The sequence below is a fragment of the Canis lupus genome, chromosome 2, assembly GCF_003254725.2.
Source record: "Canis lupus dingo isolate Sandy chromosome 2, ASM325472v2, whole genome shotgun sequence".
Lineage (NCBI taxonomy): Eukaryota > Metazoa > Chordata > Mammalia > Carnivora > Canidae > Canis > Canis lupus.
Window position 1 is genome coordinate 24,763,234 of NC_064244.1, and position 25,389 is coordinate 24,788,622.

The window sequence follows — 25,389 nt, forward strand, 5'->3', positions numbered from 1 at the left end:
AGAAAGGCATTACAAATAACAAAACAGCAGAAACACTAATTATTAACAATATTTATAACAATTATTTTTCTCTAAGTTTTTTTATTCAGGTTTGCTGTGGGGAGCCTCATGCAGGACTCGATCCCAGGACCCTGGGGATCATGCCCTGAACCAAAGGTAGATGCTCAACCACAGAGCCACCCAGACGTCCCTATTTATAACAATTATTAATAATAATAACAATATTATTATTTCTCTGAAGTCGCATAACAGATGTTAACAAAGCATTACAGGTACACAGAGGAAGCAGGAATACAGTCCAGATGCAGAAGCTGGAAGTTGGAAGATCTCAGTTAAACCTTGGTTTCAGCCGGGATCCCTGGGTGGCGCAGCGGTTTAGCGCCTGCCTTTGGCCCAGGGCGCGATCCTGGAGACCCAGGATCGAATCCCACGTCGGGCTCCCGGTGCATGGAGCCTGCTTCTCCCTCTGCCTGTGTCTCTGCCTCTCTCTCTCTCTGTGACTATCATAAGTAAATAAAAAAAAAAAAAAAAAGAATTAAAAAAAAACCTTGGTTTCAGCAGTCAGAGTCTAATCAGGAGACAGAAGTCAAAGAAATACTAGCTGTAAAGAGGTATTAACTAAGGCATAAAAGAAAAATCTAAAGGACACAGGAATAGCAGATATAGGGAGCAGTCATTATCCCTAGGGTTCAGATAGATTACCTATGGCAGGGAGGACCAAATCCACCAGAACCTCTTTCCTTGCCTTCCTTGCTATCCCTGAACTTAGAGACTTTGATCAAGAGGGTGAAGTTATGGCCCACTGTATAGCAGAGAAGTCTCCAGAGTGCCACACCCACACAGATCATGGTCAAGCTACCTCTGGAATGCCAGAGCAAACCCTCCATGGGGAGATGTTTTGCACTGATGTCTCGCTCACCCATGCCACCTCACTGAGCTTCTCACAGACTGTACAGCCAAGCATCAGAAATGGATGGACCCTTCACTGATCCATGTCCAGTCTGAGAACAAAACCACACCATGTCACAAGGCCTCCCATAAGAACAATAGGTAACATTAGTTCAGCACCTACTACATGCCATGGATGCTGCTCAACACTATGTCTTCACGCATTTAATAGTTACAAATGCCCTTTACAATAAGTATTATTATTATTATCCCCACTTTACATATGAGAAACAGTGGTTTAGAGTTCTTATGAAATCTGGCCAAGAAATCTGCCCAAGATCTCACTGCTATTAGTTGTATAGCTAGAAATCAAGCCCAGGTTTGGCTTCAGATATGATGCTCTTTATGTGCCCCCAAATCGTACCTCACCTGCAAACCTTGCATACTCTTCACAAACCTGTTTGCCTGTATCCTTGAATCCTTGGACAGTTTCCTGGAGGCTCCCTCCCTACCACCTAGTTAAAGCCAGACAATAACTGACATCTCCATGCTGAGAGATCTGAACTTCTGCAGAGGACAAACCCACCCCAGGAAGCCTGTCTCCTGCAAAATTTGAAGGTTATTTCCTTCCACAGCCCCAGTCTGACTCCAGGGGTTCAATGTGATTGACTATTTTAGAACTTTAAGAGCAGTTAAGTGCATCATGCCATCATCTTTGCTCTCCTGGCCCACGACTCAAGGAAGAAACCCAGAATCATCTGTCTTATCTCAAATTATAAACCCTACCGTGTTTTGTGTTTCTTATTTTCTCCCTCAAGCTCCCACCATTCTCCTCCCTCTCCAGCTTTTCTCCTTTTTTTTTTTTCTTTTCTCCTTTGTTATATGGGTCCTCACTAAGTTATGTTTTTTCATCTTTTTTCTCTTCATTAAACATTCCTTTTATATTAGTGTTGCCAAAAATTTGGTTCCCTGCACAAGGCAGAATTAATATATACTTCTGAGGCTCTGGCTTAAGAATCCTCATCTTCTGCCTTCATTTCCAGATTATCTTTCCTCCACCTTATGGAAATCCCCCTGCTCCTTTGCAGTACACATCTTTAGATATACTGTCTCCCATCCCTTTTACTGCTGCACTTTGAAAACTTTTACCATTATCTCTAATTTATTAAAGACTTTGGCTCCAGACTTCTGGAGCTCCCCTAAAGCTTCTCATGGTGAACACTTAGGGTCTGCTGTAATGACCTTCTCTTTTATTGTCTTGACCACACTCGCCCATGGTCACATCTGAATTCACTTGAGCCCAGCTGTTACTCAGTAGCAAAGTTTCCCACGACAATGATTATTTCTATTGCAGGAAGCTCATTATCAAACACTAAAAAAAAATAAATAGTTTTGGCACAATAGAATAGGAAGTGTTTCCTTCTTCAAATAAAATATTACAAGAACATGAAGCTTTTCCTTCCACTCAGTAGCGTACTGGGAAGAGAATAAAGGAGTAGCATAATTACACCCACATATCTTCCCTTAAACAGAAAATTAAAAGTAACAACTTCTTACACTCCCTGGGTTAAGTTTGAGCCTGCTTGGAAATAGATACCTTCTCCAGTAAGAAGTCTGAAAGAATGAGAGATAAATTAAGATTCAGGGTTCATGGGTACAGGGCACAATGGCCGTGTAATTTTATTTTTTAACCTGGAACAATTGTGAGAGAGAGTGGACACTGTAGCCAGAGCATAACTTTTCACAGTGTCCACTCTCTCTCACAATTGTTCCAGATTAAAATAAAATTACATGGCCATTGTGCCCTGTACAATGTAGCCATACTGGAACCGTATTGGAACCATACTGAAAACATTGGGACATATAGGCTCTGTGTCTTTTTTTTTAAGGTAATAGTTTACATATATTTATTATATAATGTTTTATATATTAATACTTAATTATATTAATAGCTTTATTAATATATATTAAGATATATACATACATATTACTTAAATATATATTGACCTTGAAATGTCCCAAGGTGTCTACTCCCACCGACATCATAAGGACTGTGAATTTTGATGACTTCGTTCTCTCACAGTGCAGTCCACTAAAAAAAATCTTCCTTTACTATCATGGTATTCTTTAAAATTCTTCACCAGTTCCTCATTTCCCAGCACTTTATATGGCTTGCAAAGCCCTTCTCTAAGTCTTTAGCTATATTATTCTTATTATCATTGTTGTTACTCATAGTCTGACATGCTGTAGTCAGGGCACACTGCACAATCTCTGTTCCTTTGTTCTCTCCTTTCCCTTTTATTTTACATGTTTTTCCATCTACTTGGGACTTTTCATCTCCTTTGCTTGGCCAATTCATTGCCCATCAGATCTCACCTTAAACATCACCTCTGCCAGGAACTGTTCCTCTATCCCCCTGTGAACTGTCAGCTGTCTTCTGAGCGGTCTCCCAGTATTATATGCTTCTGTCAGAGAACCCAGCATTTTGATACTACATACTTAGTTTTTTGTCTTCCTCATTACAAAGAAAAGCCCGAGATCAGAGAAATTTCTTTCTCCACTACCGTATATAAGGATGAGGCTACTGAAAGATTAAGTATATGAAGCATACTTTTAGTTGAACGCTGTGTGTCAGGCATTTATTCCTCTAACTTTCTCTATAATGAAGTACTTATCTTCCCTATTTTAGAAGTGAGGAAACAAAGGCAGAGAATTTTTTTTTTTAATTACCCAAGTTCACATAGCTAGTATGCCCAGGGGCCAGACCCAAACTCCAGCATATCAACATTTGAAGGTTTCTTTGTGTATATGTATTGCCTTAATTTGTGTTGAAGAAGTTTAATTAGATCTCTAAGGTATAATGTTTGGTATAAGGCATAAGTAAACTCAGTTCAATATAAAGTTGAACCTTCAAAAACTTAATTAAAAAAGACTACTTGCCTGGTTAAATAGTGAGCTCCCCATCATCAGAAGAGTTTAAACAAAAGCTGGTTAGCTTTTGTGAGGGATATTTAGAGAGCACTCTAGAATTTGTTAGAAAGATAGCAAGCTGACCTGGTAGGACTCTAAGACTCCATGAAAATAACTGGCACTTAAAGGGCAATTGAATGTCTGCTCAGCTCAAAGATGCGGCAGAGTGAGAGATGACCCACAATTTTACCACTTATCCTCACAATCTTCAGTCTCCGTAAATCCTACCCAATCGGCTGGCATCATGGACCTTCTTTCCAGTTAGTTTTGCCGACATCCAAACTTAATTGGACCCTAAATGTTTTCCCTGTAGAGCTCTTATCTTGTGAACCAACTGCTTAATCTATTTTGGCAGATCCAGGATTCATAGCTCTTCAGGGAGCTGTAAAATACCTTTTTTAAAGAAGTCAGCCTACTCCAGTGGGACAGCCTAGTGACAGACCTCATTTTCTATTCTGAAATTTTCCTCCTGCATGGTTATTACATTATTATGCAATGCTTTCTAATGTCTTGGAGTTCTAATGCCGTCTTACAATGTTTGAACACTCAGGATATTTTTGTAATTGTCTAATTAATCCAACCAACAAAGAGAGTATTAATGGCTCCTTAAAAACCATACAATATAATACAACAGTAATATTTTTTCAAATGAGATGAAACATGTTGAGCCTTCAGCTATGTGGACTAACAGTAGAATTCCAGAGTGAGAAAAAGACTTTCCTTAAAGCCCACTTCCTGTCAGATTCATTGGCTGGAAAGAAATTCTTGGCAGGCCAAACACTCTACGCTCCAGTGTGCCAGGATTGATTTTACCAGAAATAACTTATTGTTCATCTGATAATATTTCTGCTTAGATTTAGTACTTTTTGTAAAGGAAAAGAGTTATTTTTGTTATTCTTTGAGTCATGACTTTTGGATCTGAAACATATTCTTCTCTCCAGGTACTTAAATCTGTAGGGAGACTTTCATTCAGACTTGAGAAAGCTTTCTCTTTCAGAAAGAAACCACAAAAAGTTGAAAAAGTTAAAACCTATGGGTAGGCAACATGGAAAGAAACAAGAATTTGACAGGAAGCAAACCAAATGTGATAGACTTTTTTTTTTTTAAATTAGAAATTATACATCTCTCTCTTTTTTTTGTTTTATTTATAAAGCACTTGTGGTATGATTAAATGGTATAGATAAACATATGAACTATATCTGAAACACTAAGCATATAGAGCAAAATTATGGCAAATCTACATTAGATAGTTCTCCTTAACCCTAGGTTGGATCATTATTTAGTTCTTATTTACTAGCACTTTGGAAATACTTGTGGACTGAACAAATGATAGTTGTACATGCTGGGCATCAATCTCTGCTTTCAACAGCATTGCAGATTTTGAAGAAAGTCATGCTTAGGCATAGCATACATGTATTCCAAGAGATAGAACATATGTAATGTTTGCAAAATTTAGCAGTCACATACAGTGTTCAAAATAATCCCTTTGTTCTTGCTAGCATTGCTTACTAGACTAAATTAAGGAGATAGCTGAATAATGAAAACTAAATGTGGGGGGGGGAAGTAGAATAAAACTTGAAATTTAAGCATATTCTTACTAAAATTATTATTTGAAGAAATTAAAAAAAATAGTTAATCTGGACTCAGAAGGCTTGTTCCTTCTAGCATCCAAAAAAAAAAAAAAGTGCTATTTGGATTCCAGGAAAAATGTTCATACATTCATTTCTCTCATTCTCCCAAACCTGGTGTCTATTAAAGAATCATTCTGTTGGGGAGAACTAAAGAAACACTATTTAGGGACAGGTCATAAAATCCTGTCCTAAAGGGAAAATAAGATTATTGGAAAGTGTTGGAAATTTCACTGAGGATAAAACATTTCAAAATCTAGAGGCCACTGAGAGGGAATAATAAAATAATAAGTAGGATTTGTAATATCCCATAGCTCATATCTACTTCTTTCCTGTAAATGTTGTAAGACTATCTCTCTGGATGCTTATCCAAGCCAAGTTTTACACATGAGCATGAAAAATAATTCCTTTACTGCAGGGCCATTTTTCATAAATAAATCCATTTGTTGGCACAATCAGCCAATATCAGGTTAGAGATTTTTAGCCTCCCAACTTCTGTATCTCTTATGCAATCTGTTTCTGTGTAATGAGAATAAATAGTATTCTAATAACATTAAAAGGAAAGATCTTCTTTAATAGATATGGAAAAAAGAAACCTAGCCATTTAACACATTTAATTTTGAGTTTTAATGCAATTAATACTGTAAATACCTCCAGATCTTAAAATAGTTCAGCATTAAAATAGTTCAGTAGGTATTCAATCATTACACAGGGCCTGCTTTTATTTTCTGTGAACTTTTCTGTTTTCTCAAAGGAATGAAGTCACAGAATTTAAGGAAAAAGCTATTTGTCTAATTAAAAATTAGCAATTCTTGCTTCCAATGTTACTCATTACTTCTGTGTATTTGTTGGGCTCAATATGGATGCTGATAATTATAGGAGCAGCCAACTTCCTTCCAGGTACTCCTGGACAGAACTACTACTTTTATTTTACAACTCACAAAATGTGCACAATTCTTAAACAAATTATCAAATTATCACATCTATGACTCTAAAGTCTACATACTTACTGTGATGTATTTTTACCTTGTTCCTGTAGATATTTGCTAAAATGAAATACGTAATATATTAAATGAAATACATAATATATTAGCAGTTATATATGTATGGCAAAATATATAGCAAAAGTACAAGAATGAAAAGAATGAAAGAGAGAGAGGGCAGGAGCAAGAGTTCACTTGTTTACAATGGTCCTTTTTAGATGAATTTATTACCTGAGATGTTCAGAACACTTGGAAATACTGTGCCCTGTCTCCTGCAAAGTGGTTCTCAACTAAGATGCTTTGGGTACTTAATAGGTTTTTACAATAGATTAAATATTCCTGATTTGCCTAAGGTCTATATATGGGCCAAGGTTACTTTCTACTTGTGTCTTCCCCAGAGACTAGGACAGTTCTGAATACATAAACACTTTCCTCCTTTCCTACAGTTGTATTTGTAAAACATGTAAGGCATGGTTCTGTTTTATGTTTTTATGAAACTTAACTTTTAGGGGTTTAAATTTCTCCCAGTTTGGCAACAAATAGCATGGGTTGGGGGGGGGGTGGGTAAATGTTGCAAGAGACGGGCCCTAACTATGGCCCCTTCTCAAATCATCTGTAGAAGAATTCATGCTAGATCAGTTTTTTTTTCCATTACTATCAGAAATAGATGATACCAGGAAAGAACTCTGAGGCATCGATTCCGCTTTCTAGCATATTTTAATGACCTCCAGAGCTGACAGCTCTTCTAGATCTTACTGCTCAGCCCTACACTGCACTTAGTTGGATGTTCTGAAGAGCCATAGACACAAAGTTTAAGGGAATAAAGCAGTGTGCCTGACTTGCTATCCAAGGGTTTCAAGAAAGCACTAAGGAGTCTAAGGGCAGACAGTGATAGGGTGGGTGAAAGAGTATAAGCACTGCTATCTTAAAAGGCAATTTGGGAAACATTACAATCTAGTGTAGATGAATTTAATGTAAATATTATGAAAAAAACTCTACTTAGGCCCTGGATCCTCTACCCATGGTACTAAGGAAACAAAAACAAGCAACAACAACAACAAAAACCACTCACTGTTTTGCAGGTTGCTTGCTTCACCTAACTAGTCATAGCACTCAAAGACTCATTATTACTGAGTTATTCCACTAGATTTTGAAACCAAAAAAAAGGCAGTGGCAGCAAGTATTAAAAGTTTAGTTGACCCCTTGAACAACGAAAAGTTAGGGGTGCAGATCCCCCTTGCAGTTGAAAATCCACATATAACTCCTGATTCCCCCAAAACTTAACTACAACAGCCTACTGTACCAATGACACATTCTTTGTATATGTATGACATAGAGTATTCTCACAATAAAATAAGCTAGAAAAGGTTATTATGAAAATCATAAGAGAAAATACATTTATAGTACTGTATTTATTTTTAAAAAAATCTCCATTGTGGACCCTCAAAGTTCAAATCTATGTTGTTTAAGGGGAAAACTAGTTGTTTATATCCCAACCTGTTTTAATGACTATGATTAGTAAATTGAGGTTCAATTGAGACTGAATGTCAAATAATAAATAGGAAGATATCTTTAAGGTAAAATTGATAGGAATGCTGGCTGAATGTTTCAGATGATAAAAGAAGATATAAAAAATTTGAATGCATTTACCTAGGGTGGGCATTTGGGTGAGTGAAAGGTGATTTCACATAGGAGAGAAAATGATGTTCTGACTTCACAAATATAGTCAGAGCTTCCAGCCTTCCTGAGGCTAGTAGTCACTTTTTACCTGGCTCTCCTGTTATGTAAGTTAACCATAGTTGAGACAGTTTATCACCTACTTTAAAAAGAAACTTTCCAAAATGTTGAATATCTGAATCTCTGAATATTTCCATTTCAGTGACTGGACATCACTTCCTTTACCTAGGACCATCACTTACCATCACTACCATCACTTACCATCACTACCCTTTACCTAGGACCAAGTTTACGTACGAAATGTCAGCAAGTCCTATTGCTTACTTACCTAACTTCTCACTGTTCTCGCCGTGCCGAAGATCTACACAGCAAAATAATACTATTGATTAAAAATAAACTCAAACCAATAAAAAACAGTAAGATTCTGTCTTCTACTAAGATAACCGAGAAGTTCCTCTAGTGTCTTCATTATATATACTGTTAGCAGTTTAATTTGGGAGCTCAAATCTGTTAGGCTCAACCTACGATTATGGCATCATATATTCAACCTTGAAATTTTGTTCAAGGGCTGCTCGGAATTGTCCGAATACCTCTTCTGAATATTAATCATGACATTCCAACCAGTCCCTGCAACACTGACCTCCAGTTTCTATTTCTTTACTGTGGTTTTAGTTTTCCAGTTTATCATACATTTTGTAAACCTCCAAATCTTTACACTTTTGTGAAAGAAAGTGTATAAATACATCTATACAAATTGCCCTCACTTTTTGTCTTTGAGTCCAGAAACCCAAAGCTAGAAATGCGGCAAACATCTCTATCTTCATTTTCATTTGAATCCTCAAGTGAAAACTTCATGCCCAAACAATAACCATCTGCCAAAACATCTGGAGCTTCTAGTTTTACTGGAAGACTTCATATCTGACAGCTTCCCTACCCTAACCTACTATTGTTTGTGATTCTACCTCAATATTGGTATTGTTCTGAAGACTAGAACATTTAAAATCCTAAAATAAACATGGAAGGTGTTTCCAGTTACGATTAGGCTGACATTAAGTAAATCCTTGTATAATCTGTCAAGCTGTGTCATTTGTTCATAAAGGATATCTGTTCGGGAGAAATTGCGCTGTTATTATGGAAGATGAACATGGTGCTGCTTTGTCATACCATATAGACCACACCTGGAAATGTCCACATGGAAACACTGGCTAGATGCTCTTGCATATGAATATTTGGAATATATTATGTAAGTAAATACACATAACACAAGTGTAACATTAGTCAAGCTATTTAGCATAAATTTCTGAAGTTCCTTAATTTTCAATAAGAAGACTTAAAAAACGAACTATTTCAGAATGACTCCAAAGGATTATTTCAGGTGATTGTTTCTAAAATGTCTAAATGATCCTCCATTCAATCATCCCATTCAGCAGTTGCACTCCTGTGCCAGTTATGCAAAATAAAATAGTGGCCATTCTTATGGTAATAAAAATGTATTTGCCTAAATAAATTTAAGAAATCTGTATGAAGAAGCTTCTTATTTAAGATCTCACCACAAATAAACAGCCAGTTTGAAATGAAGATAGAGATTATCAGGGATAAACATCAGGCACTACTTTAGGGAAATTAGTTAGAGACGTGCCAGACAGATTAGTTGCTACTGCCCATCTTTCTTACGTAAACTCAGGAGCCAGAGCCCCTTGTATTGCGTACTCCCAGAGGCATTATTTACACTGCAGTCTAAGTGATGGCATTCCCAGAGGTTGTGCTTTTCACAGGCCCCATAACTATACATGGCAATTCTGAACTGAATCACTACTGCTAAGTGAGATCCCAGGACTTTTCTCAAATATGCTTATTTAAGTGGCAATGAGAATTTTAAGACAAAACCTGGTATTTTTTATAAAAAGAAACTTAATAAATACAAAATTGATTTATTATATACTTTTAGTCAGTTGCACCATCGGAGTCTACTAAAATAATAAACTTCTCCGATTGACTTATTTTACTCAGCATAATACCCTCCAGTTCCATCCATGTTGAAGCAAATGGTGGGTATTTGTCATTTCTAATGGCTAATATTCCATTGTATACATAAACCACATCTTCTTTATATATGGTCTCATTCATTTGGGGAACATAAATAATAGTGAAAGGGAATAGAAGGGAAGGGAGAAGAAATGGGGAAATACCAGAAAGGGAGACAGAACATGAAGACTCCTAACTCTGGGAAACGAACTAAGGGTGGTGGAAGGGGAGGAGGGTGGGGGGTGAGGGTGAATGGGTGACGGGCACTTGACGGGATGAGTACTGGGTGTTATTCTGTATGTTGGCAAATTGAACACCAATAAAAAATATTATTAAAAAAATCATAAACTATTATGGATCCTTGGGATCTGGGAATCTGTACAGATGGGCCAGTTGACCAAGTGTCTTCTCTTGGGGGAGGGGTGTGTGAAATCAACAAAAATGAAAAAAAAAAAAACACCTTTTGACAGCTGTCTAGCATATCTGCCTTTGACAATCCTGCCAGAGGTCATACTAGAACAACAAATTAAAGCTAGCAGTATTCTGTTCTGGTAATTGTTAGAACACAGTCACTTGACAGGATTAATACAGTAGTTCTCAAATTTTTGCTTTTCAAACAAACTTCCAGATAACACTGATGCTGCCAGCCTGGAGACCCCACTTTGAGGCTGACAGTTCTAATAAAACAGAGAGATCATCTAACCAGTAAGAATCCATGTGGCTAAAACATGTTCATAGGTAAGATAAAAAGATAGAATTCAAGTTTTGTGCATGGTATATTCCCCAACTTGTAATAAACTGAATATTATTGATGGGATAAAGACTGTTTGAAATGCATAAAGTTGTTTACTGTGGTTGTCTTTGGGTATTGAGACCGTGGAAAATTACTTTGTATTTTCCACTTCATTTTCCAAAGCTAATGAATTTTAATTTATACAATAAAATGGACAGAGCCCTGGGCTCCTGGGCTCGAGCCCCATATAGCTACTTGCCCAGTGGGGAGCCTGGTTCTCCCTCTCCCTCTGCCCCTCCCCGATTATGCTCTTCCTCTCTGTCAAATAAATAAAATCTTTAGAAAAAACAAGACCTTCAGAGATTGCTATTGTCTACAAAATTTGTTTTAAAAATCCACACTTTCTAGTCAACTGCAAGCTAATTATGTCCTATCTTTAGAGTTTTACCCCTATGCACCTGTCAATTTGACTCACTCATTACTGCCCATATCATTAGTCTGCCATCATAGTCTTCCCCTCCTCTTCTTCATCTACAAATACTATCCATCTTCAATATGTATTTAAAAATCTATCCATTTATCACAACCCAAACAGAAATATTTGAAAGATTTCTTCCTTCAAATTGCACATGAAACCTGTCATGTAAACTGTTTATCAAGTTGTATCCCCCTTGAGGGATCTTTTTTTTTTTTAATTTTTATGTATTTATGATAGTCACACACAGAAAGAGAGAGGCAGAGACACAGGCAGAGGGAGAAGCAGGCTCCATGCAGGGAGCCCAACGTGGGACTCAATCCCGGGACTCTAGGATCATGCCCTCCACCAAAGGCAGGCGCTAAATCACTGAGACACCCAGGGAATCTCCCCTTTGAGGGATCTTAAGATTGATTATATTTTAGATATTTTTAAATGGATTTTGCACCATCCAGAGCTGTTTATCTCTTGTGACCAAAGTAATTACTGTCATTTCACGCATTTGGTTGTCCTTACTCATTCCCTCCTTGAGATGTCCCAGGCAAGAGGAAGTGATATTTTCCTCTCTACTTTAGGAAGCCCTATACAGAATGGCTTAAGATGGGAGGTTCTTTTATTCATTCCTTTATTTCCTAAAGGCTATCCTATTTTAATATACTTATAAAGCTGTAGATAGTATGTATACTATTACAATAAGTTTTTTTTTTTTTTTAAATTTATTTATGATAGTCACACGGGGAAGAGAGAGAGAGAGAGAGGCAGAGACACAGGCAGAGGGAGAAGCAGGTTCCATGCACCGGGAGCCCGACGTGGGATTCGATCCCAGGTCTCCAGGATCACGCCCTGGGCCAAAGGCAGGCGCCAAACTGCTGCGCCACCCAGGGATCCCCAATAAGTTTTTTTTTTTTTAAAAATCACATTTAGTATACAACACAGGAATCTGCTGAAATCATGAGACTAAACTATAATGGATTTGGGGAGTCTGGGGATAAAAGCACAGGTGTAATAGTAAGGTATTGCCTGTCTTCTTCTTCAGAATAATTGAAATCAACAAAAATATTAGGAGCACCTTCATTATAGCTCCCTTAGGCTATGAGTTGGCATCTTCATGGTCCTTCCTCTGAGTCTATAATCCCCTGAAAATCTAACTCATGTCAGGGTCTTTAGAGAACTGTAAATGGCACCCCTTGCTCAAATACCCCCCAATCTGATTAATATTGAAAATCAAAGCATTTATGCAACCTTCTTCATGAATCAACTAGGAGACCCTAAGGAAGAAAATTCACAGTACTGTACTCTGTGAGAAATTGAGTCCATTCAGAGCTTTCTGAATTAGGAATGCATATTCACTACTTTGTTTGGTTTCCACACAATGTTAAGGTAGAGAAAGTGCATCAAGGATTCCTGTGATGTCAAAAAATATTATCATGGGTAATGGTAAAAAAGACCATGCTCATTCGTTCATTTCTCCTATATAGTCATATGGGCTAAAAACAAGAACACATTTCTACTTTTGCCCTGACCCTGCAACTGCCTAGTTGACTTAAGCGCTATGGACTCTATGTTCCTAAAAGTATGTTGCCTAGATCAGTAGTTCTCAAATCTGCCTGCTGACTAGAAATATTAAGAAACTTGTTGAAAATCTTTATTCACTAGTTCAAAAATCTGTATTGTAAGACATTTCTCAAGAGACTTCTGAAAATTAGATTCAGGAAAATCACTTGTCCATATGATTTCTGGAGTCCCTTCAAAAATCTAAAAATCTATTTTTTTTTGTTTCTATTCCCTCCTTATCCCATCAATAATACAAAAAATATATTGTATGTGATACAGAACTGAAGCTTTTCCCATAAGGTCAGGAACAAGACAAGGATCTTCTCTCACCACTCTTATTAAACATAGTATGTGAAATCCTCACAACAGCATTTAGATGGCAAAAAGAAATAAAAATCATCCAAATTGTTTTATTTATTTTTTATTTTTTAATGATTTTATTTATTTATTTACTCAGGAGAGACAGAGAGAGAGAGAGAGAGAGGCAGAGACATAGACAGAGAGAGAAGCAGGCTCCTCGCGGTGAGCCCAATGAGGGACTTGATCCTTTGACCAGGATCATTCTCTGAACCAAAGGTAGACACTCCACTGCTGAGGAACCCAGGCATCACAAATCATCCAAATTGTTAAGGAAGAAGTAAAACTTGCAGTATTTGCAGATGACATGACACTGTATCTCAAAAACCCTAAATACTCCACCAAAGAAACCTATTAGAACTGGTAAGAATTCAGTAAGGTTGCAGGATACCAAATCAACGTACAGAAATTCACTACATTTTTATACACTAATAATTAAGCAGCAGAAAGAGAAATTAAGAAAACAATCCCATTTACAATTGTACCAAAAGTAATAAAATAACTAGGAATAAACTTAACCAAGGAGATAAAAGACCTATATTTGAAAACCATGAAACACTGATGGAAGAAACCGAAGATGAGGGACACCTGGGTGGCTCAGCGGTTTAGTGCCTGCATTCAGCCCAGTGTGTGATCCTGGAGTCCCAGGATCGAGTCTCACCTAGGGCTCCCTGCATGGAGCCTGCTTCTCCCTCTGTGTGTGTCTCTGCCTCTCTCTCTGGGTCTCTCATGAATAGATAAAATCTTATTAAAAAAAAAAGAAAAAAGAAAAAAGAAAAAAAATTGAAGATGACACACATAAATGTAAAGACACCTCCATGGTCAGGGTTTGGAAGAACAAATATTGTTAAAATGTTCATACTACTCAAAGCAATCTACAGATTTAAAGCAATTCCTAACGAAACACCAACAGCATTTTCCACAGACCTGGAGCAAACAATCCAAAAATTTGTATGGAACCACAAAAGATCGCAAATAGCCAAAGCAATCTTGAAAAAGAAAAACAAGACTGAAAGTATCACATTTCCAGATTTCAAGTTTTATTACAAACCAGTCATAATCAAAATAGTATTGTACTGGCATAAAAAGAGACACATAGATCAATGGAATAGAATAGAGAGCTCAGAAATAAACCTATGCTTTTACAGTCAATTAATTTTTTTAAAGATTTTATTTATTTACTAGAGAGAGAGAGACAGGCAGAGGGAGAAGTAGGCTGCATGCAGGGAGCCTGATGCAGACTCGATCCCGGGTCTCCAGGATCATGCCCTGGGCTGAAGATGGCACTAAACTGCTAAGCCACCAGGGCCGCCCATAGTCAATTAATTTTTGACAAAAGAGGCAAGATTATGCAATGGACAAAACGTCTCTTCAATAAATGGTCCTGGGAAAACTGGGCAGCTACATGCAAAAAAATAAATAAATAAATAAATAAAAAAGAAAGAAACTGGACCACTTTCTTACACCATACACAAACATAAACTCAAAATGAATTAAGGACCAAAATGTGAGACCTGAAACCATAAAAATCCTAGAAGAGAGCACAAGCATTCATCTCTCAGACATTTGGTCACAGCAACATTTTTCTAGATATGTCTCCTGAGGCAAGGGAAATAAAAGCAAAAATAAAGTACTAGGACTACCTCAAAATAAGAATCTTTTGCACAGCGAAGGAAATAATTAACAAAACTAAAAGACAAACTACTGAATGGGAAAAGATCATCAGGGACGTGAAAATCAAAACCACAAGGAGATATGACCTCACACCTGTCAGAACGGCTAAAATCAAAAACACAAGAAACAAGTGTTGGTGAGGATGTGGAGAAAAAAGAACCCTCGTGCACTGTTGGTGGGAATGCAAACTGGTGCAGCCATGGTGGAAAATAGTATGGAGGGTCCTCAAAAAATTAAAAACAGAACTACCATATGATCCTAGTAACCCTAATACTAGGTATTTACCCAAAGAATATGAACCACTAGTTTGAAAAGACATAGGCACTACTATGTTCTATTGAAGCATTATTTCCATTAGCCAAATGATGGAAGCAAAGCAAGTAGGGAAGGACCCACTAATAGATGAATGGATAAAGAAGAGGTGGTATATGTTTAGAGTGGAATATTATTCAGCCATAAAAATAATGAAAACTTGCCATTTGCAGGATTGTGGATGAATCTAGAGTATAATGCTAAGCAAAATACATTAGTCAGAGAAAGACAAATACCATGTGATTTTAATTATATGTGAAATTCAAGAAACAAAAGAGAGAGAGAGAGAGAGAGAAAGAGAAACCAGAAACCAGATGCTTAACTATAGATGGTTACCAGAGGGGAGGTGAGTGGGGAATGGGTGAAATAGGTGAAGAGGATTAAGAGTGTATTTAGCTTGATGAGCACTGAGTAATGTATAACTTGTTGAATCACTATATTGTTATACCTGAAACAAACAAGACACTATCAACTCTACTGGAATTAAAATTTCTTAAGTATATATTATATACACACAAATATTTATAGCAGCTTTATTTGCAACTGACAAAACTGGGAAGTAACCAAGATGTATTTCGGGAGATAAATGGATAAATAAACTGTGGTCCATTCAGGAAACGGGATATTATTCAGTACTAAAAACAAGTGAGCTATCAAGCCAGAAAGAGACATGGAGAAAACCTAAGTGCATAATACTATGTGACGGAAGCCAACCTGAAAGGCTACAGAATGGATGATTCCAACTTCATGCCATGCTAGCGAAGTTAAAACTAAACAGCGAAGAGATCAGTAGTTCCTGGGGCTTATGGGTCAGGTGACGACTAGGCGAAGCATCCAGAAGTTTTAGGGCAATGGAATTGCTGTGTATGACACCAGATCTTTGTGTACATGTCATTATATGTTTGTCAAAACCCCAGGAATGCAAACAACAGAGAGAGTGAACCCTAATGTAAATTATGGACTCAGGGGGATGATGATGAGTCAGGGTAGGTTCATCAGTTGTAACAAATGTACCACTCTGATGGGGGATGCTCATAATGGTGGTGGCTATGCTTGTCTTGGGGCAGAGAGTACAGGAGAAATCTCTTTACCTTCTGCTCAATTTTGTTCTTTTTTAATTTTTATTTATTTATTTTTATTATTCCTTCTGCTCAATTTTGTGATAAGCTTGAAGACACTCTAAAAAATGGATTCTACAATACAATAGGAGTCGATAAATAGCCATTAATTTTTCACAGGTTCGTTTGTTTGTTTTAGGGAAAGATAAAAATGACACTGTAGGGAAATTTTAGTTTTTTTTTTTTTTTTAGTATTTACATCATCAGTGTCAAAGTTAAATCCCTGAAGTTGGAGATAATAAATGTTGAGTTAAGGCAGTTGATAATGGTTATTCTCTGTAATGTAATGAAATTATTTCTTACTATTATGAAATAATCAGCTCATGCTTTAAGAAAACTCTTAGGGGTGCCTGGGTGGTTCGGCTGGTTGAGCACCTGACTCTTGATTTTGGCTCAGGTCATTATTTCTGGGTCATGGGATCAAGCCTTTCCTCCTGGTCCTGCTCAAAGCCTTTCCTCTCTCTTCCTTCCCCCTACTCGCACTCTATTGCATAAGCTCTCTTTCTCAAATAAATAAATAAACCTTAAACAAAAAACTTTCAGTAGCTTAGGCAATATGAGAGGAGAGAGAGGAAGAATAGAGTCTATTTTTCTTGACTCAGTTTCTGTGTCACTGTAAAATTCAGTTGAAGGATGCTCATTGAGTACTCTGACACTCTCAAATAAAGCACATACATTATTCTTAATCAATATGTAGAGAGAAAACACATCACCCAAACTATGATATTTAAATTGTTCTTTTCTTAAAATGATGCTTTTTCAGTCACCTTGGAAATATGTGCAAATGCAAATCTAAATCCCATATGCAGTCATGATTTGGTTGAAACAAATACTATTCCCTCAAGCTATGTTGGTTGGGGGGAAAAATGACTCCTCTAATGGGAAGATCGCAATGGCTCTGCTCCTAAGGGAAAAAGAAAAAAAAAAGTCATACAGATAGGATGCTCTTATTTATAACATGTAACAAGATACGTTGCAAGACACGAGCATCTTTCTGATGACTTATCCTGCTGATCAGAGTACAAAAGAGTTTATTTTCATAATTACAACAGATGGAAAACAATAAAATTATACTTTAGGCTAATGCACTCTCACCCTGATTATCCTTTTTTTGTGTGTGTGTCTCCCCTGAAGCTATTTTATAACAATATAAAAATTGCAGAAATATGGTACCGCAAAAGCCTGACCAGATTTCCTAATTATCTGTCATGACTCAAGACTGCAGTGAGAAATTAGCTCTCCTGGGAAAGAAAAAAAAATTGATGGAACTTAAAATAATAGAAAGAAATCTTATGATGTCTTTTCTCAACAAGTTGAGAGAGAAATTCATCCATTTTTAGAAGGATTACCCTAACTTTCCCTTTTCTTTTTATATATATATTTTTATCTCAGCTACAGAGAGGTGTGCTAATCATATTCTTCAAGACATGACATGTTCTCATAGAAAGTTTCACTCTTGTTTCATTAAATTTTATTTCCCTCCAATTTCATTCCATTCCTATCTTCTTAGCACAGTGTTAATTAATGTGTATAAGGAATTAAGATGTATTTGTGAGATCTTTGTATCTATATCTGTACCTATATCTATACCTATGTCAACACAACTATGTCCTTTATCTCCGTATTTCCCAGCCTTCCTTGTACTTAGATATGCCCATGTGACTCATTTCTGACCAATGCAATGTGGGGAGAGGTAATATGCACCTGTTCCCAAATATCCTCCACTGTTCCCCAATATCCTCCATGTGCTATTTTTTCTCTTTTTTCATCCTTTAGATGGATAGCAGCCGCCATGATGACTATAAAAGCTACTCATCATGGATGAGAAAACCTTCATCACATTGGGTCCTTGAATGACCGAGGATCTTAGAATTCATCCTCCAACATACGCCAATGATAAGACTCCTACATGAGTTAGAAAAAAGACTTCTACTTTATTATGTCACTGCAATTTTAAAGTTTACTTGTATCCCACTTACTTCATTATTTATTTCACTATAAAAGATGGCCTTATGAGGCTCACATGGTCTTTATGTTACCAACTCTTTTCATCAGTTTTTGTCTTTTGTAATTCAAATAAAATGCCTGGAAAGCCAGGCTAGGGGGAAGATGGCAACAAGCCAACTGCTTTCTTCCTCTTAACCTGGTTCATTGTGACAGGGTTGGACTTACTGAGCTGCTTAGACTCCTACTGATCACTCAGCCATCAATTCTACAGAGTACTGGACCCGCTTTAGAAGCTCAAAGCCAACTACCTTAACCAAAATAAAAGGTGGAAAACATGGTAATATCATGTATCCCGAGTACTTTGACATCACGATAAAAGCATAAGACAAGTACCTATTTCGGTAGATTAAGCATCATTTTGCTGTTTGCAAAAACAAAAACCCCAAACAACAAACAAACAAACAACCCACCTCTAATAATAATAATGCCTCTGTCAGACTATATCACAAAAGTTTCTGTTGGAGAACATCTACTCTTCCCTAAGTCTACATACTATGCTTGACGACTACCAGATACAGAGATGGTTTAGGGATGCACAAGAATAGTGGACATGGTAGTATTAGAATTCTCCATGAGATGAAGTCAATAGTGTATTTGTTTTTATTTTATTTATTTATTTATTTATTTATTTATTTATTTATTTATTTATTTTTCCCACTAAGGATCTCATTTTCCTTTAATTACCTCTTTGAATGCCTTGTCTCCAAACACAGTCACAGTTTGAAGTGTCGGGGGTTAGGACTTCAACATACAAATGGGGGGGCACATATCAGGGCATAACAGGAAGTTAGAGATGCCAAAATTAAACACGCTGTACAGAAATAAAAATCACTCCACGATGGATATCAATCTATGACTGCTAACTCTGGGAAACGAACTAGGGGTGTTGGAAGGGGAGGAGGGCGGGGGGTGGGAGTGAATGGGTGACGGGCACTGGGGGTTATTCTGTATGTTAGTAAATTGAACACCAATAAAAAATAAAAAAATAAAAAAAAAAGAGAAAAAGAATCCTCCACCCATAGCTGTTGGGGTTCCCAGAGAATACATGTAGCCAGATATTGACTCATAACAAAACATTTTCAAATTAAGTGCTATGAGTTCGAGGATTGGTAGAACTTCCAAAAGAGGAAAAATAGTGTACATATCTGCCAATAGCCGACAAAAGATGACATAATAAGGGTGTGTATGTGGGCAATCAAAAGGAAGTAAAAAAAAAAGAATGTTTTAAAAGTATTAAAATAGCACAAAATAATTTAAGATAAATGCAATCAAAGAATTGATAACACAAATAAGCAAAAGGTCCAAACACATGTTAAAAGGCATAAATTGTCCTCTAAGGTTTAAAGACATCAAATTTAGCCATCTGATAATTATGAAGCACCAATGTACGTATGAGGATGGAGAGACGACAGAAATGCTGAAGGTAAAGCTGAAAAAAGATATGCCAAGCAAAGAAAGCTGGTATCTCTGTACACGTATCAATACAAAATGAGTTTTGAGACAAATCTTGAATAAGTGTATAAAATTAATAATTATGATAAAAGCGTCACTTCATCAAGGGGACAGTTCTAAACACACCTGTCTAAAAGTGCATCAAAATGTATACAAAACTAATTACAAGGAAAAGGTGACCAATTCATTATTATACTAGGAAATTTCACCACCCATCTCAGTAATTTTAGGCCAAACACAGACAGACAGACACGCAGACAAACATAGGCTCACACAGAAAAACGTATTTGTTTTTAATAGGCTGTTTTTAGATGAATTTTAGGTTTCTACAAAAATTGAGCAGAAATTACAGTTTCAATATATCCTTTTATCTCCATACCTCCTGCTCTCCCTGTTATTAACATCTTGCATTCCTGTGGTAGATTTATTACAACTGGAGAACCAATATTGATACATTATTAACTAAAGACCATCTACAATTGAGTTCACTGTGTAGGAGAGTTCTATCAGTTTTGCCAAAAGCATAATGTCACGTATCGTCTATTACAGTATCTAACAGAATATTTTTATTGCCCTAAAAATCCCCTGTGCTCCACTAATTCCTCCCTTTCCCCGACTCTTGGCAAACACTAATCTTTTTTACTGTCTCTATACTTTTGCCTTTTCTGAAATGTCATATAGATGGAATCATACACGATACAGTCATTTCAAACTGGCTTCTTTCACTTAGCAACATGCATTTAAAGTTCCTCCATGTCTGTGTGTGTGTATGTGGCTTAATAGCTCATTCCTAGTTATCACCGAATGATATTCCATTATATGCATGTACTACAATTTGTTTATCCATTTACCTATTGAAAGATATCTAGATTGTCTCCAAGTTCCGGCAGTTGTGAATAAAGCTGTTGCAAATATTGCTGTGCAGTTTATTCTATGGACACACATTTTCAATGTATTTGGGTAAATAACCAGGAGCATAATTGCTGGATGCTATGGCAAGACTAACTTTGTAAGGAACTGCCATTCAGTTTCCCAAAGTGGCTCTACCATCTGGTTTTCCCACCAGCAGTGAATGAGAGTCCTTGCTGGTCGCATTCTCTCAGGCATTTGATGTTGTCAGTGTTTTAGATTTTTGCCATCTTAATAGGTATATTGTGGTATCTCCTTGCTATTTTAATTTGCAATCCTTAATAACATATGATGTTGAACACCTTTTCATATGCTTATTTGATATTTGTTTATCTTTATGAGTTCGGATCTTTTGCCCATTTTTAATTAAGTTGTTTTCTTTCTATTGAGGTGTAAAAATTCTTTGTATATTTTGAAAACTAGTCATTTTTCATATGTGCAATATTCAACTATTTTCTTCTAGTCTGCGGCTTGTGCATTTATTTTATTAAGTTATCTTTCACAGAGTATTTTTAATCTTAATGAAGTCCAACTTATTATTTTTTTTAATGAAGTATGGTTTTAGTGTCATATCTAAAAAAGTAATTGCCAAATCCAAGATCATCTAAATGTTCTCCCGTGTTACCTTTTGGAATTTATTTTTAACCTTTAAAAAAGTTATAATCTTCATACTATTAAGGAGAAACAGGGCCATAAGTTCATGATTTACATACCTGATTTCATACAATTTTGATTGGTCCATCCCATTTCTGACATACACAGTATTTCCCTACTATTAGAAATCATGATGTGTTTGTTGACAAGGGATGCATGTTTTTTTACTTGCCAGCCTAAATTTGTATATATATATATATATATTTTTTTTCTGAATCCTTAAGAAACCACTTGAGAGTGGAACAATGCATCTTTACTTTTGGGGAGTGAGAGGAAAATGTGACTGCTAGACCAGAGCCATGGCTTTGGTCTCTTTATTCCTACAAAGCTACGCACATTATATATTTATTGAAGGATTTCTTTTATAAGAAGAAAACATAGTCTACCTAAATCAATGATTGACATTAGCAATGAATAAATTTCTGACATCTTCCCCAGGGGATAGCTCACAGATCATCAGCCAAAGCTGGAGAAAGGCGGGGTGCATCTCCTCTCCAATATGACTCAAGAGAGAAGGGAGATCATGTTAAAGAGAGTGTCAGACTTCACTAGTGACAAAGAGATCTTTAAATAGAAAGAGGTAGATCTTAGCAATTGGAAAATTTCTATTCCTGGAAGTTTATGTTTATCTTTGATTAAGGCAAAATAAACTAAAATTCTGAAAAACAACTTACTTATTTCAAAGATTTTGTCATTGTTAAGACACAGCAATTATTCTTTGGAAATCAGCTTCTTAAAGCATTTATAAGAGGTCAAAGAAAAATACTTCAACTTTCTTTTTAATCATGCTTCAAATTAATGACTATTTGAAAAATAAAAAGAAATCGATAAACTTAATATTAAAAACTGAAATCAATAAACAATTAATTTGACTTTCCACAAATTCAAACCAGAATAAAAAGAATCTATGAATGTACAACATCAAGGGTGAGCTGTAAACTATGGACTTTGGATTATCATGATGTGTCAGTGTAGGTTCATCAGTTGTGACAAATATACCACTCCTGTGGGGATACTGATAATAGGAGAGACTGCACATGTATGGGGACAAGGGACTGATGGGAAATTTCTACATGTGTATAGAATATATATACATACAGCGTTCATATATGTGAAAGTACCATTGCCAAGTACTATTACTATATATTGAGCTTTTATTCCCCACCAAATGAGATGGTTCGTTATACCTTGTAGCTTATTCACGTGATTTTTGCTTTACTATAAAAACTGACTAACACTTTTCCATCTTACCAGTAACTACTCTTCTAAGATAAAGGGCCTTATTGGTCCCTTAAATAATCACAAAGAATTCAACATTCTATGCAGTTACTTAGTTCCATTATAAAACAAAGCTATTCTCCTAATGGAGTCAGTGCTATTAGAACTCATTTCCCCCAGGCCTATTTCTCCTCTTATTTTTTTTTAGCAGACTCTTAGTCTCTCCCTTTCTAATTTGTATTATAAACTCAGAAGAAGGGATGGTGTCTTACCCTATGTCAACTAGGTGTTCAATAAACATTATTAATTATTATTAAAATTATAATGATGTCAGCTTTGGCCTAATCAATTTTAATTCAGTTTAATCTAGTTCAATTAAGTTTAATTTGGGAGGTACACACAAACACACACATATTTTTAACCTAGATTTCCAATTTACCTCTCTGCATTAGGCCCATTTTTTTTCAGCCTCATAAATTTCTTCTGTAGGCAAGAAGTTTTCTTTGTGCTATTGCTAAGGTGCATTTTATCTGACAAATGCTTTTATAATATTTTGTTTTCCTTGCCCATTCAGACGTATTACCCTCAGCTTTTCACGTTAAGCTAATTTTTCTCCCAATGAGTTGAAAGAAGCTGACCTGAACAAACTCACCTCTGGGTAGTCATGGTGAATGTTAGGAAAAGTGAGAAGAAGAGCAAGGTGCCAACTAATTGTTTCTATGCTTTTAAGAAAGCTCTGTGGAGCAGTGTGGAAGATGAATTGAGCTGAGCAAGAGCAAAGACAGGAAGATGTATTAAGAAACTACTGAAATTATACACGTTAGTGATGACAAGGGATTGCACAAAGCTCAGACAGTACACTTGTAGAGGTCTGGGTGTAGACATTGAGAAAGGAAGACAAAAGAGCAATTACTAAAGGGTAGGAAATGGATCTATGGGTGAGAGAGGGGTGTCGAGGATGACCAAATGGGGTACTGCTACAGGAGGTGGCACAGGAGGAGTAGCAGGTCCGCTGTGGGCATGATGGTGTGAGTGGAAGGTGTGACCGATTTAAGAAATGAAATCTGGAGGTGTTGTGAGTCACCTTTCCCCAGGAAAGGCTGGTAGCCCCAAAATGGGGAGGGTAAGTAAATACAAAATGAAGAGGGCAGAGGTTGGGGATATAGAAAACAGCAATATTTATGGAGACAAGTAAAGAATCACGAATCAAAGAAGTGTACTCAAGCAGGAGTGAACAGAATAGGACAATGAAGAACACAGGTTATATAAGCTACCTGTTATTTTATTATCAGAGAATGGCATGAAAGTTTTGTTCCTCTGAGATACCCTCTTCCTCAAGAGAGAGATTAAATTATAAGGCACTATAGACAGAACTGGTAGGAGCTGAGGGGCAGTATTTGGCTCATAAGCACGAGTGCATCTCTGGAGTCACTAAAGTTACTCTCTTTTCTGATAAATTAGCCTATGCTGGTTAAAGTATTCAGAATATTGCCTCTGACTCAAACCGTAGCCTTCTCTACTTCCTTCCATCTGCCCTACCCATGGAGCTTTTACTTTAAAAATAAAGTGGTCTCCTGCCTCTTGTTCCTAAGTACCATCAGCTCTAAAATAATTTGTGAAGGTGTCATGATGTAGCAAAATAAGGAGTTACACACACCTGGAGTCTGGAGTCCCACATATACTGCTTATTAGCATTGTGAACATGCATGAAGTTATTTAAACCTTCTGAATTTTGAATATCTAAATAAAAATAACCAAAGAAATGCAAGAATGTTAAAAGTAGGAAATGACTTAGCATGCATGAAACTATTTAACATATAGCCAACATGATATAGGTAGGTACTGAATAAATGTTCATTTTCCTTTATTTCTGCCAAGTCAGGTGTATCTCTCCTTTCAAAGATGTTTTGCACCCTGGTATCCCTCAATCTTAGAGTAAGGGCCTGAGTACCACTAGTCCTTGCTACGGTAATTAAGAGCAGTGCTGAGTTCTTTACAGAAAGAACTCTTTAAAAAAGAAGCAACTCTTCAAAGGGGAACACAGGGACAATTAATACCTACAGTAAAAAACTGCACTGCTAATTATTTTTTACCCATTCCTACAAACTCCTCTTGCCCGTATTTTTTTTTAAGATTTATTTATTTATTAGAGAGAGAGAGAAGGGCAGAGAGAGAATCTCAAGCAGACACCTCTCTAAGCACAGAACCCAACACTGGGCTCCATTCCAGGACCTTGAGATCATGATCTGAGCCAAAATCAAGAGTTGGCTACTTAACCAACTGAGCCACCCAGGTGCCCCTTGGCTGTATTTTCTTAAGCAATCTAAGTAACATTGCTGGGTAACACTGTGTCTTTCATTGTTCACTCCTCCTTCCATTTCAGCCCTTATCTTCTTAGTCTTTAGGCGAATATACAGTGATAGCTCAACTGATGAAGTGTTGAAATAAACATCTGCTCATACACATCCTGTTGAAATGCAGACTAAAGCCTCAAGCATTTTTAGCTGACAAGTTCTCTGTACATATGCAGCATTTTACACTTACTAAGAAGAATCTATGTGCTAAAAGCACTCAAAAACGTGATCTCTAGCACCATAAATATGAAAATTTTCCTTTGGGTTCTATAATTTCCATGGTGTTAGAACCATGTATAACTATGATGCCATGGCCTAAGTTATGAGGCTTTCGATCTTCATGTGAGTGGTCAAAATGAAGTCATTTTGATTTATTTTGAATCAAACAAATAATAGAAATC

General features: G+C 36.6%; 1 long non-coding RNA gene across 5 annotated transcripts in view; it reads right to left on the reverse strand.

Moving 5' to 3' along the window:
- LOC112659079 (uncharacterized) overlaps positions 1–25,389 on the reverse strand; it is a 74,115-nt gene that overhangs the window by 30,375 nt on the left and 18,351 nt on the right. For 2 of the 5 annotated variants that reach the window (XR_003136156.3, XR_003136157.2), the window contains exons 3-4: positions 8,475–8,507; positions 6,513–6,532 (exon numbers count right to left, since the gene is read on the reverse strand). This is a non-coding gene — a long non-coding RNA (uncharacterized LOC112659079). Of the gene's footprint in view, positions 1–75; positions 501–2,895; positions 2,981–6,512; positions 6,533–8,474; positions 8,508–25,389 lie in introns of those variants that run through there. The other 3 variants (XR_007405794.1, XR_007405795.1, XR_003136158.2) reach the window with 3 other exon arrangements.